The sequence below is a fragment of the Mesoplodon densirostris genome, chromosome 16 (genome assembly GCF_025265405.1).
Source record: "Mesoplodon densirostris isolate mMesDen1 chromosome 16, mMesDen1 primary haplotype, whole genome shotgun sequence".
NCBI classification, from domain to species: Eukaryota; Metazoa; Chordata; class Mammalia; order Artiodactyla; family Ziphiidae; genus Mesoplodon; species Mesoplodon densirostris.
In genome coordinates this window covers 5,301,194-5,315,698 of record NC_082676.1, presented here as the reverse complement: position 1 = coordinate 5,315,698, position 14,505 = coordinate 5,301,194, and the positions used below count along the sequence as shown (strand labels likewise).

At 46.7% G+C, this 14,505-nt stretch overlaps 1 pseudogene; it reads right to left on the bottom strand.

Moving 5' to 3' along the window:
• Positions 1 to 146: 146 nt before the first annotated feature.
• LOC132476180 (serine/threonine-protein phosphatase 4 regulatory subunit 1-like) overlaps positions 147 to 14,505 on the bottom strand; it is a 62,122-nt pseudogene continuing 47,763 nt past the window's right edge.

The window sequence follows — 14,505 nt, the reverse complement described above, 5'->3', positions numbered from 1 at the left end:
GATCAGGCAGGCAGGGGCCCAGAAGCGCAGCACAGGCCGAGCCACCTGGGACTCCTGCCCGTCCCGGCAGTAGTTCCCGTGAGTGCAGACGGGAACGGGGTCATCTGAACGCACAGCATCAGAGCTTCAGAATCTGTCCTCCCTGGGCAGGTATGATACAATCAGTTCCCCTTCAAGGTATGGTGAGCAGCATATGCCACACATGAAATGACCAGACTGTGAGCAATCACAGACTCGTTAATTCTGGCTTCCTAGCATGGTAGCGTCTATACTATTCTGCCGCTTTGGTTCTAGGGTGGCAAAAAAGGAAACATCTTGGTCCTGGTCAGACTGCCAAGCTAAGACAGTCTCTTCAGCAACTTCAAGATGAGGGTTACCGGCATTTCTAAAACACACTAAAGAGGAAAAAAACATGAAATTGAATTACATGTACCATGAACTGTGTTCAAAAACATACTCTGGTTTGGGTTTGTTTTTTTTTTAACCACGTCTCAGGACAATAAACCATTTTTCATAGAATAAGTCCTTTAAAATGATAAAATTGCTTGAATCAAAGAGTATTTCCTAAATTTTAAAGACAAACTTCTAAGAATAGGCATGCATATTTTTTCAACTATAACTAAAAATCTTTTAATATTATCTTTTCTTCCCTCCAGTACAAAAGAATTGGCAACATAGAACACAGGAAGGGGGGAGCAGGTTGCTGGCCAGATGGGGTGGAGGATGGGAGGGAAGTGGCAACAAAGGGATATGCAGGGTAGGAGATAAGATGTTCTCCTGAATATGTGGTGTAGAAGTGAACTATACAAGGGACACAGTCTTATATTAAGTCCTGTTCAGCTTTAAAATAACTGACTAGGTTGGGGTATAAACTTTTTCCGACTGACTACAAAATTAATACCATTAAAACCTAACCATAGTTAATGCTTAAATTGACTACCTTTCATAATCTTTCTCTGTCATAACTTAAAATTTATAAAAGTTTCCCGCATTTCTAGAAGACTATGTAATACTTTGCATTTCAGCATGTTTATTAAATATAGAACTGAGCTATCTTAACTCTTAGTCATTTTATAAATAACATAATTTATGCATAAAAATTAACATATCAATTTATATAATAGATCTGAAGTACGCTACCACACAATTTGCCACAATTCCCTAAAGAGGAGATTTAGCTGCTGCCTGATGAAGTTTAAAGTCTGTAAGCTCAGAAAAATAGTCCACATACCCTTTTCCAACAGTGTCTGTCTTAGAGCTTTGGTGAGCAAAACCCTTACGTTTGGCACAGGATCTGATGCAAGGCTTAAAAGGCTGGGGAGTAAGTGTTCAACAAACTGGTCCACAGGGATACACCCCTCGCTCACCACTGCCTGTGATGAAGAGAAAGCCAGAGCCAAAAAACGGACCTTTTTCAATAGTGATGAGCACGGTTTTTCTAAAAACATACACTTCTGTAATTCCAAAGAAGTAATTTCAGGATCTTTTGGTCTGAGGAGTGTGTGTGTGTGTGTGTGTCTGAATTTTAAAATCTCAACCACCGAACTTGGTTAGAAACACAGTCAACACTTTTATAATTCATTACCAAGCACTGGGGTACAAGTGGTGTAATATTTGATGGGGAAGGCAAAGGCTTTGGAGTCAGACAGGTCCAGGTTCAAAACCTAACCTGGTCACTTCTAGCTTCGTGGCCATGAGTAAGTGGCTTCACCCTTCCGGGCCTCGGTTTCCTCACCTGTACCATGGAGTAGCAATGGCGATGGCAGATCATTTTTGCAAAGGCTAGCGTAGCGCCCGCCAACAAGGGTTGGGAACCTTCACGCCTGTTACTCACCAGAGCTCAGGCTTTGAGGAGAGGGGCCACGCCTATCACATGACAGCCAAATCCCAGACCCCAATTCAGTGCCTGGCCCTCCGTGAATAAGTAGCATTTACTGCTGCTCTACTTACAAAGAGTCGTATGTGGATTCTCCTATTTCAATCTCATAGCCAGTCATGGAAATCAGACTGAGCCTAGTTTTGCAGGTGAGTCCAGTGTTGTGGTGATACCCAAAGGCTCAAGACCCACAGGCAGCAGCAAGGTGGAGATTCCACTGCAGGAATGTGGATTCTACATCCTGTAGCTCTTCCCACTACAGGGTAACAACAGCAGCTGATACATGGGTGCCCGAGCTCAACACCTGGCAGACCTTACTGTTAGGATCAGGTGTAGGATGAGAGGCCCGGCACACAGAGGCCATCAAAAATGTCAGCCAGGGGCTTCCCTGGTGGTGCAGTGGTTGACAGTACGCCTGCCGATGCAGGGGACACGGGTTCGTGCCCCGGTCCAGAAGGATCCCACATGCCGCGGAGCGGCTGGGCCCGTGAGCCATGGCCGCTGGACCTGCGTGTCCGGAGCCTGTGCTCCGCAACGGGAGAGGCCACAACAGTGAGAGGCCCGCGTACGGCAAAAAAAAAAAAAAAAAAAAAAAAAAAAGTCAGCCATCCTCCCCAGCCAAACATAAGTCACGCCCTCGTTTCCAAGATGCTACGTAGAGAGGGCGACCTGAGGGGCCGACCTTCACCTGAAAGAGACGAAAGGTCCCCGAGCCGCCCCGCTGCTGTGCTCCTCATCCCACCTTCCTCCTTCCCTACTGCGGTGGGCAGCCCTGCACTGGACAGGACGGGAGCACGGGCTGGGCCCGGCCCCCACCTCCCTGGACGGAAAGTGCCGGAGAGCAGGAGGTTGTTCCTGTTCCGTCTGCAGCATCTAGAGCAGGCCTGGCACACAGCAGGTGCTCAGTCACTACCCACAGGATGACTGCGCAGAAGGGCTGGGTAACCCTGGGCGAGTCCCTTTTCCAAACTGTGTTGTCACAGTCTCCTGGGAGGTAAGGGGGTTCAGTCCTCTGTTCTCTCCTGGCTAGTCCTCCGGGGCTGAGATTCTTTGCCTGGTGCTGTGTGTTGATATCACGCGGCAAACATATGTGCAGGGTAGATGCTCCCCCCAGGCCCTGCTAACCTGACAAATGAAAGCAAACGCTTGCCTTCCGACACACTTAGAACAGTGCCAGCGCCTTAGGATGAGTTCATTCATGAAATTTAACCCCAACGCACTTTCACTGCTGGAATAGAACTTCTGCAGAATTGCTACAACCTGTGAAAAATATTAGAAGAGCGAATTTAGAATGCTGGCTGCCATCTACTTGGATTATGAATACTACTCTACACGGAAACTGGACATTTTGATGCACCCTTCCACCTTTAAAACGAATTTATAAGCACGGGAGAGAGTCATTTTTGTCACAGTGATCATTAGAACACAGAGGGAAAAAGATGTTTAAATATATGGTCACACACACACACACACACACACACACACTCACACCCATAAAACCCTTCATCAAAGGAAATGTAAAAAGGGACTGGCATTAGAAAAATACATTATTAACCTTAAGATCCCCAATTTTAGAAAATGTCCCCTTGCATAACAACTAAATCATTACCTTTCAGAACATGTCATTTTTATAAAATTTTAGCACCATCAGAGTACCTTAGTAAATATTTTCAAATGAGATTTTTTTCCCTCAGTATCCAGCTGGTACAAGCCCACATAAAACAGGATCGGCTTTTCTTTCCTGGAGTTTTTGCTCACTAACTGCTTTTCTACAAAACTGTGCTGGAGAGTCAACCCAATCTCTGTTGAAAAGAAACACTAAGCCATTGTTTAAAGAGTTTCATACATAAGGTGATTTGTCCACAATTTTCATCACTCAAGCATACTGCTTAACAAAAGAGCTATCTTACATATTGATAAAACTATAATACAGTTCCTAATTTCAAAACTTAAAAGCTGCTTTCATGGGTAAATGGACAAATTAAGCCCAGAAAAAATAAAGAAGTTAAAATGGAAAAAAACATAAATACTCCTTTTTCTAAAACTCATAAACAGAAAAGGTCATGGTTCCTTACTAGCTTGAAGGAGATCCACCGAACTTCAGAAACTTTATCTGCACACAACTTTAAGGCAATATGCACTAAATATCATAAACATCATTGGGATTATAGAGTTCCAAAATCAACATCAGCTGTCTGAAATTTAAAAAAAAAAAAAAAGAAAGAAAGAAGTTGTTTGGGGAGTGAAAAACACATTATCAACCTCTCTTTATTCTCATCTCATTTTATAGATAAAAATAGCCAGGCTGGGAGATCAACGGAAGCAGAAAGCTGAGTGAAAATGGCCTCGCAAAGAAAATTGGGGGAAAAAAATCTTAATTCTTCATCTCTCTCTCACACACAAATCAAACAGAAAGGAAATAAATTAAACTTTGTAAAACAGAGGCTGAGAAATTTATGAATAGGGATTTAATATTTCAACTTTAGGTTATCAGTTCGAAAGCACATAAAACTTTAAAAATCAGATAACATAAAAATAGCCAGGACGCTGAAGTTCCCAAAGATCAACAGATCAAGGGAAAACAAATGAGATTTCACTGTCTCCACAGTGTTCCTGAAGCTGCAAATTAAATTTTCTGCTTTTGCTGGCCGGTTCACGCACTGTTCACGAGCTTTTCTCAACCCAACAAGGTCCACCTGGAGAACGGGAGCACGAGCTCTTTAACCCCAGGGGAAAATTCATAAGATGGCTGGTGGGAAAAACCTACTACCAAAGCTTTCACTGTTTTCTAAACGGAGTAGGGGAGAAGGGTATGAAAATAAATGGCATTATTTCCACACTGGCAAAGAAAGGAAATGAAAAAGAGATTGGAAGGAAGCTAGAACCAAAAGCCAGGAGTGCCGGTGAATACTTTCATATCAAAAAGCACTGTTTTTAGAAAAGTGATACCAATATCGTGGGCATGGAAGCACAGAATTCATATCAGTGGCTTTGGCTTCAATAACCATCGCAGAGATGTTAGTTAGATAGCCCGCGCTCGGGGATAACGCCGTCGGGCGAAGCGAGCCGAGCCGAGCCGAGCCGGCCCGGCTCGGCCCGGCCCCGGGAAGCAGGTCATCGCAGCCGGCACCGGCTCCGGCTCCACACCGTCCCCGTCGCTGGTCCCCGGTCCCGGGAAGCCAGTCAGCCGGTCCCCAGCCCCGACTCAATCCCCGGTCTCCGGCCCCAACCCCACCCCGGGGTCCCCAGTCCCCGGTTCCATGCCCATCCCCGACCCCGACCCCGACCCCGACCCCATCCCCATCCCCATCCCCGGGAAGCAGTTCAGCCCGGCCCGAGACGGACCTCGCCGAGTTCCTGCACTCAGCCGCTAGAGGGCGCGATGCCTTCATGGAAAAAACGTGGGCCTGTTTTTCCTCGGTTCTCTGAGAATATACGCCGGGAACATGGCATAATGACTGAAACCTCAATCTCTCAAATTAAGCATAATGATTAAGGATCACAGCAAAGAGAAAATCTTTTAGTTTGCCCCTGGCATCGGCCAAATCATATCCTGAATAGCCGCAAAAGCCTGATGGATTTCTACAGGGAAGACAATTATTTGAGAGATTTCCAGTTGAGAGCAAGAAAAATGAAAACTAGAGATACTGAAATAAATCTCGACAAGGTGAAAACTAAAACCCAAACAACAACACCACAAACAAATCCACTCAATACTGCGGGAAGCACATTATACACCTCAGGACGGAGAATTATTTAAAGTGACACTTTCACTCTTTTAGAATCACTAAAACCTTGAACATTCCTCCTGCTGGCACAAAATGGGGAATTAAATAACGCCTTCACACACAAAATGATGTACAGATCTGAGCCACCTTGGGGGACGTTTTTATTAAATAATCGCTTCATCTGGGTTAGACCTTTTCATATCTCTCACTGTAACATAATTTTCCTTAGAGGCTGAAGTGTATAAACTGCACTGTGCCCTTACACAAAGGGCTACACTCAGAATGTTCAAGAAAGCTTTGGCAAAAACTGCTCCGATTAATAGGAAAATATTGAAGAGTGGGTGATTCATCTTTCATTTGGTTCAAATAAATTGGCTTACAGAACAGCACAACACTCTAATTCCAAAGTGACTCTCACCCTGCCTGCCTCTGAAAATGAATGTCTCCCCAGAGACGGTGGTATTTGTAACTTCGAGCTTTGGAATTCATTTTATCCCTTAATAAAAACATAATCTCTTTATCCAAAAGAACACTCCTACTGCTACTTTGGAAATCAATTATAAGGTGGGGACATGAAGAACTATTCCACCTAGCTGGCCTTCTCACAACCCCAAACAGGCTTTACGTACTCTGCCAGTCCATATCGAAACCTCCAATGCCTGCTGCTATCGGTCACTACAAATTCTGGAAGCTGATAAAAGATATGCTCTCCTCTTGTCTTCAGGAAGCAACTATTTTTTTTTAAATGTATATATAAATAAAAATATATAATCCTTCAAAATGTCCCCAAAGAGACTGTTTTATTATACTTCAGATTATTATACATTGGTCACCGGCCAGAACCGTTCATTTCCCTGACGCCTTGTACTCCATTACCCAGTGTGGCTGTGAATTAGCTTTGCTGTTAACAGACATCCAATGAGTCCCTGCCTGCTTCCACCCTCTCTGCCCTGGTTCGTGGATGTGCTTGTGTGTTTCTGCACGCCCCCTACTCATCCTTCTTGCACGGTTTCCTGCCTGAAAAACAAACCAAGCGTGTGTGTGCTTGGAAGATAATGCCCCCGGCTGCCTCCCAGGGAGACGACACTGCTCGTGTGCTCCTGCACCAGACAGGAAAATCTCCAGCGATGCGGCATGCGCCAGACTCCGTCAAGGACAGCTCCTGGTCATGTGGACGCGAGCAATTCGTTTCTCTAGGTCATGTTTAAACTCTTAGTTTCACGCTCATCGTTCCTCTGGGGCGGGGGCGGGCGGGGGGAAGGCAAGACGGGAAGCAGCAACATCTTGCAAGAAAGAGCCCTTCATGCAGAACTGAGATTGGATTTCAGCTGGGCTCTTCCCTTAGGTGACCCCGGGCAAGTCACAAGCCACCGCCACCCGGGAGCCCGGTTCCTCCCTTCTCAGTGTGCTGGGCCATCTGTCTACCATCCTCCATGCAATTAGAACTCTAAGGGACAGGAAGATTAGGAGGAAAGATAAAGATATTTACCCATCACTGAAAGAACGCTCACCTTAAGATTGTGGATGATATGCTTCAACTGAAGAAACCCAGACAGCTGTTTCTGGTTTTTTTTCCACTGATACTTTACATATCCAGGGTTTTAAAAAATTGTATTGGGACTTCCCTGGTGGTCCAGTGTTTAAGAATCCACCTTCAAGCACAGGGGTACGTGGATTCGATCCCTGGTCGGGGAACTAAGATCCCACATGCGCAGGGCAACTAAGCCCAAACGCCGCAACTACTGAGCCCACGCACTTTGGAGCCCATGTGCTACAACTAGAGAAGCCCGGGCACTGCAACAAAGAGCCCACACGCCGCAAAGAAAGATCCCGTGTGCCGCAACTACGACCCGACACAGCCAAATAAATATATAAAAATTGTATTGAAGAGGGGAGATTTGTTTTTTGTTTTCATCCTTCTTCCTACCTTTAGAAAGTCATACAGGTGTTTCAGAACTCCTATTCATACTTCATCCAGGGCCTTTAAAAATCCATTGAAGATGGGCAGCAGGTCGGCAGCCGTTAACTGTTCCCCAAGGATCACAGCCAGCTCATGGATGGAGAAGGCTAGGGTCCGACGGACCTTCCACTGGGGGTGCGCAGAGACATACGGACCACAAAAGGCAAGCATAATTCAGTGTTATCAAGAGCGTAAGTGGCATTTGTGGAGCCAAACTGATACTGCCAGGGGTTGACCACTTAAAGCTTCATTTGACCAGAGACCAGTAAACAAGCCAATGGCGGCCACATAAAATACAGGTCAGTGAGCAGCCTTGCCGCAGCTTCCCTTTCTCCCTAATTAGATGACCCATCCTATTCTGTGCCTGCCCTGAAAAGGCTCCTTTTACCTGCATGTCGGAAGCCAGCGTCTCATACGTATCTTTCAGGCAGTGCCAATTCTGCCTGCCCAGGGTCAGCGCCACCACCGGCAGGCTGTAGGCACAGTGTTTGGCTGTGTCGGTATCGACGGTCTGGGCTCGAGCTGGGTCGGTCATGGACACATACTGATCTAGCAGGGGCTGAGGTATTATATCCTGGGAAACAGGACAGAAAGGGGACCATCATGCTTGCAGTAGAGAAGGAGAACACTCATGAAAGACAAAGACATAGGAACTTGGAGGTGAAAACAGCAAAGCGGGAGTATAAGAGGAACAAGAGGCTTCCCAAAGCTCGGGGCTCTGGAGTGCACAAACTTCTTGTTCGGTGTGTAGTGAGTCAGCTTTGTCTAAAGTTAAAGCAGTGGCCACACTCATCTTTTCTAAATTGGTCCAATACTGGATATCACAGAGCACAGTCTAGAATATCAGCGTTTGGCTGGTCTGGTACACGCAGCTCTGGAGAATGCAAGCTAGCTCCTCTTTTCTTCTTAACTGCCCCCAGCACCTATGGCCGGAGCCCCTACATTCTGCTCACTACTACCTTTTTCCAACTGATGGGACACTGCCTTCATAAGACATCACCCACTTACCTTTTTCTCTGCAAGGACAAGGGGATACAATAATTAAAAACCTTTAAGAGAACTTCCATAGCACTGGAAGCTAATCCACAAGACAGAACAAAACCAAACACAGTTCAACAAAGGAAGCTGTCGAAAACTTTCAGACAAAAAAGGAGCTAAATGGCTTGTATAAACAGACACTAAATATGAATGTATACATGCCAAATTCTTTTCTCATATTTGATTTGCTTTATTAAAATACCTTCGAGATTGTTCAGAAGACTTTAAACAATACTTGAGAATTTACTTTTTTTACGTTAGAGAGGAAATATCAGCAACACAGATTATGAACTAAGATATGTCATTAATATTGATGGAAGAAAAACATTTGGTTCCAACAGCCGTTCTTAAATTTAACTTCCAGAAAACGTAGTTTTGAGTTGCTTTTCTTTTCAAGGAACGAACCTGTAATTTAGATTTATCCTCTTCAAGTGGGCTGCAGCCATGCCTCTCTGGTCGGTCTCCAAATGGTCACTGGTTCCACCACCAGGTTCGCCTGGACCCTGCAGAGTTGATCAGGCACATTACCAACGTAGTCCAAAGGAGGAAGCTGTCCTACCACTCCCCCTTCAAAGAATCCTCTTTCAAGGCCAAAAATGACTTCTGCAGACCAAGACCAGAGCTCCCCTGAAGTCAATGGTATCCCTCCAGATGTGAAAGAATCCATTTGCACAGTTGTATATGATACCGTATGGGTCAGTCATTTCAAGTGCATTTTAGTTTCAAGGCTGCTTGAGGCCCTTACAAAAGACAGGTGCTTGCTGGTGAGTACCAACAACTCAAGTCTGTATTTACCCTTCTTTAGGCCCCAGGGTCCCCGGTGTGGCTAGCTGATGCCCTTAGGTAACGGTCGCATGTCTAAAGCAGAGGCCACTCCCGAAGGCAGGGCGAGGTCTGCAAGAAACGGTGAAGAGCACCTCCAGCATTTCTCAGGGACGAGAGAGGACAGCGCCCTGGACCCCAGACAGAGGACGGAGAGGCGGGGGGGTGGGGGGACCCATTTAATCTGAGTGAAAAGATATGGCTGATGAAAGGGTATTTACTTAGAAAACTGTTCTCAATTTTCACATGTACAAATACCTCTAATGTTTGCTGATGAACCTTTACATTAGGTTAACAATTAAAACGAGCAGGACCATCCAGCGGTGACATATTGGTCTCTGGTCATTGATTAACATTAACTGAGATGGACCTGACCTTCTCCTTCAACCATAACATGGATTTTCCTACTTGCACTTGAAATGTCATACTGTCTACCAGCTTAATGGATTCTGACAAATCAGCTCAATATATGATCCGGGAAAGTCGATTAATACACCAATAGATGCTTCGTTTGCTCTGAGGCACACTACCAGAACCTTCAATTCCCAAGGTTTTCATTGAAATGTACTGCTTATTTTAACAGAGGACATGATAAAACAGAAATATTTTGGTATGATAACCTAAGACCCCAATTTTTCCAAGTTAATAAATTCATATAGATTAATAAATAATAAATCGTTATTCTTCTTCTAGGAATTAATTTTATTCCAAAGTCTTCAGTGCCATAGTTACATACAGCACTTATTCCAGGACCAAGGTTTACTTAAGGTTTAAGTAAACCACCCCAAGTCAAGGCAACCCCAGAAGGAACTGGGAGGTCTTTCCCCAGAAAACTACCTGGCAGTCAAAAGAGACAAGTGGGAAGAAACAGGCCCCTCCTTCCCCTGGGCACCTCGGGACCAAGCTGGTGCATGAAGATGGCGGAGTGGGAGCTGGACCAAGGTCAACGCAAGGGCCGAGGGCGACCAGCCTCCTCACCTCCTCTTCTGTCCTCAGTGCTTAAGCTCTGAGTTGTTTTGTTACTTTTTCCTTCTTTTGCAACTAGAAGCATCCTGACTGATCCCTTAGGAACCTAAGAGTCAAATTCAAGAGCCCTGACATCCCCCGCCATAAACCAAAAGCCCAATTATACAGGCCCTTTTAAGGTCCTTCACTCAAGACAGCCAACTTGGAGGAATCTGTTCTCTCTTTTCCTTTTTCACTTCTGTATATGACAAAGAAGCCCGAATACCATCACATCTCCCACCAAGGTAAACATGACCACACCTTTCCACTTAACACGGGTGGTTTTTATACTCCAGGTAACAAAGGTAACAACGTGAGCTTTCTTGCCTATTTTTTGAAGCAAATCAGCAAAACAGGATATCATCTGTTCCCTACTAATCAAAGGCAACCTTAATAACCCTTGAACATTTTCTATTCAGGCTTTTTTAATTCGTCTTTTGTTTAGCTTCACTGGAGCAGACTAAGGGGTAAAAGGAGGTGATAAGTTAGTTTAATCACGGACATCAGAATGTAAACTGTGTGAATGGAGAAACAATTGGTATTCTGACCCTGGAGACCACAAGTTTGAAGAGATTCTCCATCGTGGCACATGAAAATGAGAGGGTGCCCACACATCATGACTTTATGAGCACAGACCCCTTGCTAATTTTAATTCGCTAGTCTCACCACTACCTGTGAAGGACCCCGGCTCAAAGGGGTCCATGTGCAAGTTTAGTAGGAATTAGGAAGGCATCAGAGGCTCCTACCACGAGCGAGCTGGAAAGCTAGAGAAACTCAAGGTGAGAAATAAGTGCCAGGCTTCCTTCTCGCCCCAAACACGGAGTCCCAGCCTCACGGGGGTTGGTTCCAGACTAAAGGAGAAAAAGTAGTGAGCTACTTGTCTTCTCAAAAGCTCCGAGAAACGGCATCCAGCACCACTCCTGAGCAAGCATGGGTTAAAGGAGGCCCACAGGCCGGGCTGGAGGATATGCGCGATCTCAAAGGTCACCGTCAACTGTACATTCTAGGAGGTGCATGACTTCACCTCCCCTTGCTACTGAAAGATGTAAGCGTAGGTTTAGCAGTGAACTAGAGCATTCAGACGGTTAATCCCCCCGAAGAACCAGGCTGTCTTTGGAGAAGAGGGAAGGTGTTTTGGTCTCCCCACGTTTGTTTTGTGGAGGAGAGTCGGGGTTATCAATCACCTGATTGATTCGTTGTCTAGTTATCCAAAACATGACCTTAAGAATAAAATTAAATGTGCCATTTATCAATTCTGCCAGGATATATTAATAAAAGAAAACGCAGCTTCGTGATTTCTGTCACTTCCTCGGTGGCTGAGGGAGAGGGCAAAGACTCACCGTGCTTTGCAACGTCCTGGCCACGGCGAGCTCATTGTGCGGGGGTGAAGCCGACGGGGCCGGCCGACGGCCAGAGGCTGGGCTGGGGTCTGAAATGGACACCTCCTTGAGCCCTTCTGTTGGCGGGCGCTCGGGCTCAGTCACAGAGTCGAGCTGTGCGGCCATCAGTGCAGCTGACAATACCTGAACTTGAGCTGCAGGAAGAGAAGTTCCAAGAACTTTAATAACTTTATTTGGTTTGTGGGGATTCACTCCCAACAAGACGGGCTGGACGTGGACGCACCGCACAAGCCCTCCCCTCCCGGACGTCGGTCGCCCGGCGCCAGCTCTCACCGAGGTGCTGATGTTTACGGCCATTAACTTGATTCCAACTAAACGCCAGCCACACACAGAGCATCAAACCTGAACTCGAAAAGCCTCAGTCAGGAAAATCAGAGTTCAAGTCCATCATCTTTCACAGAAAGACAACACAATGTTCCTGAACGCTGCTGTCTGGGAGGCCCAGCGATATGGGTGGAGGGGGTCCCACCCCCCATTTATAAACCAGGGCGGCCGATGCTCTGCCACACGCACATACACGCACGTGCGTGCTGGGATCAATCCATCCCCGTTCACACCGACGAGCAAAGACCGCGTTCACCCAGCCCCGAGCACTATCCGTTCTTTCTGTCCATAGCACGGCTATTCGAGACTCTCCTAGCAGTGAAGACGACATAGTTCACATGTCTTTCGGTAAAAACAAACTGATGTTTCCATGTCTCCAGCCTCCACACACACACACACACACAATACTGCCTGCATCCTGTTTTCTACTAGTTCAATTCAACAAGAGTCCTTAAAATGTTTAGAGCTTGCAAGGGCTCCCCACTGGGCCCAGGGCAAGGTGCCACCTCCTCAGTGCACCCAAGGCCCTTCCCAGGGGTCTGAGTGACATTTTCAGCCATGGCCAGTTCACAAATACCCAACGGGTAGTTTATTTCTCAATCTTTTGGGGTCCCAGATCCCTCTGAGTACTGATGAAAGCTGCGGGTCCTTCCTTACAAAGAAATTAAGTCTGCATATGCACACAAGATTGTACAAACAACGATTTCAGGAAACTGGAAGAAACCTCTGAAACTCAACCCTCGACTTCTCAAGATGATGGGGTCCTGGCCGTCGCCTAAAGCCCGCGTCTAATGTCAGCTGCTCTGCGAGGTCTTCTCCCAGATGCTTCCTCCTCCCCCAGGAGGGACCGGCTTCCTGCCCTGTGTGCCCACCCTTGCCCCAGCCTGTGCCACTCCCTATGCTGGGTGGTTGTTTCCATAATCCCCTCAACCAGACCCTAAGGGCTTCACGTGTTGGGCATTACTGCCCCAACACGCAGCCCGGGTCCAAGCACTGAATAATGCGGCTTTAGAAGTGTGTTTTCCAAAAACAGACCTTTGTCTATAACAATTAGAAGCGATATGTTACATGTGCTCATTCCTTCAGCAAACACTGACTTAATTTCCTTTATAAATTTAAAGACAAAGAATAATCACAGGGCTAACTGGATTTTCACATTTCCTTTCCCGAAAGCTTCACAGATCTTTGCCCGGTAACAGCAGCAAGTGTTGTTTTTTTCCAATTTCCCCAACTCAAGGAAGAATACAAATAGAGTCCTGTTCAGAGAAAGAAGAGGCATGGTGATGGATATGGACTGCAAGGCCTGGCTCCCAGATCAGGCGCTCAGTGGGAACACTAGTCACAAAATGAAAAAGACCCCAAAGAAGAAGTTATGCTTTTCCTGGCTGTACAAGGCAAAAACCTTAAGGTTTAGGTGAGTTAACAGGCTCCAAAAGGAGCACCATCCTTGGCTGTCCGTAACTAGAAAGGGCACTGTCACATGGCGAGAGACAGAACCGTGTCCAAGGAGCTAATAAAACTTCCACCGCTCCAGACATGCCCGAGAACTAGCTGCTTTTATCTGAGAACCAGGTCACATGGCTGAAAAGCAAGGAGGCAAAACCCTTGCAGAGACCTGCAACAGCAGGATCCCCGGTGTGAGGGCTGTGCGGAGACTGGGCCAGGCGCCCCCGTGGTGGGTGCGCAGGGTCGACTGAGGGAAGTACGCACACGTGGACAGCCACACGGGCCCGGGTGACACACAATCCAGAAAGATCCCATTTTCTCTTTCATTACCGTGGACAACAGTTACCTTGCACATCTGGATCGTTCATCATATGCTCCTACAAACCATCCAGGACTCTCTGAATCTCGCTCCTAGCCACAAAGCTCCTATGCACGGCCTCGGATGTGCTGCCATCTTCCTCCTGCGGGCCAGCCTCGCTCAGGAGCAGCTCTAAGTCCTTGCTTATGTCAGGGAGAGGAGTTCGCCAATAAAGGAAATTACTGAAAACGTCCTCAGGACTCCCCGTGCGGGCCCAGGAGTCTGGTCCAGGATGGCTGTTGACGGGCAGGTCGTAAATACTGGGGAGCTTCGTGGCCTCGGGGGAAAGCCTGGTCAACTCGGCTCCAGCCAAGACAGAGTCTTCCGCTGGGCTCTCCATCAGGCCACTGGAGGAGCTACGGACACACAGGAAATTGCTGGTGTCCGTGGATGTGCCTACCATGGGTAGAGCTGGCTCTGTGTGGCCTGGCTTTGTTGAACTAGTTTAAATTGAGGGAAGCAAATTTTTAGCACCGTGTAATAGACTGGAAGTAAGATGGGAAAACATCAGATCCCCATCCTCGCGAGCCCAGTCCTCCTCTCTACCT